Source organism: Hipposideros armiger, unplaced genomic scaffold (assembly GCF_001890085.2).
Source record: "Hipposideros armiger isolate ML-2016 unplaced genomic scaffold, ASM189008v1 scaffold_10, whole genome shotgun sequence".
Taxonomy (NCBI): Eukaryota; Metazoa; Chordata; class Mammalia; order Chiroptera; family Hipposideridae; genus Hipposideros; species Hipposideros armiger.
Genome location: NW_017731360.1, coordinates 2,893,951 through 2,895,978, shown reverse-complemented (window position 1 = coordinate 2,895,978; position 2,028 = coordinate 2,893,951). Strand labels below are relative to the sequence as shown.

General features: G+C 37.4%; 1 pseudogene; it reads right to left on the bottom strand.

Moving 5' to 3' along the window:
* Nucleotides 1–456: 456 nt before the first annotated feature.
* On the bottom strand, nt 457–702 carry LOC109390709 (mitochondrial import receptor subunit TOM6 homolog pseudogene; annotated as a pseudogene).
* Nucleotides 703–2,028: the final 1,326 nt, after the last annotated feature.

The following is a 2,028-nucleotide window of genomic DNA, read 5'->3' as shown; positions in this document are numbered from 1 at the left end:
TCTTATTAATTTCTTATTAATGAATGCTGAGATAGTTTCTTTTCTTTTTCTTTTTTTGCTACTAGGGACATTCTTGTACCTCCTTTTTCTTCTTCCTTCTTTTCTTCTTCCTCTTCCTCTTCTTCTGGTTATCATTGTATATCGTCTTTACTTCAAATAACTGTTAAAATACTATTAGGTTATTCCTCAAGACAAGATCACCCCCTGCAGAAACTTAGGAACTATGTACAGCATTTTACATAACATAGGACAACACTTTAGCTGAAACCTGGCTGCTGACCAGAGAATGGAGTTCTGAGTGGACTCAGTGAAGAAAAGGAAATCAGGCAGGGAAGGGAAGGTGCCCATTTGAATCAAACTTCAGCTGCCATCAGGGAAAGTCTTGTGATTGTCACGGATTGGAGGCTCTGGTTTTGGAAGGTTCAAGTATAGCACAGGTTCCATGTATCTATTTGGCTACACCCCTGGCTGAGGTGCCATTAGGTAAAAGTCGCTCAAATTTTTGGCCAGCTAAACTCCTGCAACAAAAAGTCCCAAGTTGAGGATCAAGTTCTTCTAGAAATAATTCCTATTGGTGGTGATGCATTAGATGCCCAGAAGCCAATCTCTCACATTGTCTTGAATTTAGGGAGCTTCATTTGCTGAGACATCAGTGTTCATGCCAACCCCACTGGAAGCTATTAGCAGCGTCTTCTTGTACATCTTTTTTGATGCATAAGTTCATGACTTTCGTTAGAAGAATTGGTGGGCAAGAAGGATGTGCAAATGTTCAAACTTACAAATGGCAGCACCTTGTTTCTCAAAATGCTTGCACTAATTTACATTCCCACTGGCTGAGTGTAAATATTCCTGTTGATCTAGATCTTTACCAACCCTCAGTGGTGTCAGACAGCTTCATTTTTGCCAACACGGGGTAAAATTGTAGCTCATGTTGTCTTAATTTGCATTTTGCTGATTATTAATGAGGTCAATGTTCTTTTCATATGTTGATTGGTCTTTCATGTTCCACTTCTGAGAAATGCCTGTTCATGTCATTAGCTCATGTTTTCAACTGGGCTGTCAGTGGTCTAATGTTGCAAATAACTTCCCCCAGTTGGTAGCCTGTCTTCATTTTCTTTGTGAAGCCTTGATGGAGAAAATTCTTAATTTTAATATAATTGAATGTATGACTATTTTCTTTTATGGTTGATGCTTTTGATCTTGTTGAAGAAAGCCTTTCCTGTTCTGAGGTCATAAAGATATTCTCTTGTATTTTCTTCTATGAGTTTAAAAGTTTTTCCTTTCATATTTAAGGCTTTAATCCATCTGAGACTGATAACATTTATGATTTGGGGAAAAGATCCAATTTTATTTTTTTTCTATGTGGATATGCAATTTCTCACTTATATCCACACAGGAAAAAAAAAAGAAAATTTTTTTCTTTCCCCAGTGATCTGCAGTGCTGCTTCTGTTTATGTCATATGTAAAATTTCCATGTATTTGTGGTTTATTTTGAGGCTTCCCATTCTGTTCCATTGGCCCATTTGACCACCCCTGTGTCAATGCCACACTGTCTCAATTACTTTATCTTTGTAAGTCTTGATATTCGGTAGAGCAAGTCCCCTCACATTATTTTATTTTATTTATTTGCTGGCAGGGTCTATTCTTGGGCTTTTGATCTTCTAACGTATTTTTTAAATGTATTTATTTATTTATTTTTCATTAGTTTTAGGTGTACAAAAAAATGCAATAGTTATCTTTTTCACCCCTCACAAAGCGACAGCCCCCCTCCCCCCACCCACTGTTCCCCTCCCCCTGATATCATACATATCTATTACAATTCCACTGACTCCATTCCCACACTCTACTCCACATCCCGTGACTATATGTATATAAAATTATAGTTGACATGCAATATTATTCAACATCAGCTTCAGATATACAGTGCCGCAGTCAGGTCTCTACACCGTCTATGAAGTGGTCTCCTTAACAAGACAAGAGTTCATGTGGCCTCCTAAAAAATATTTACTACATTATTGATTATATTCC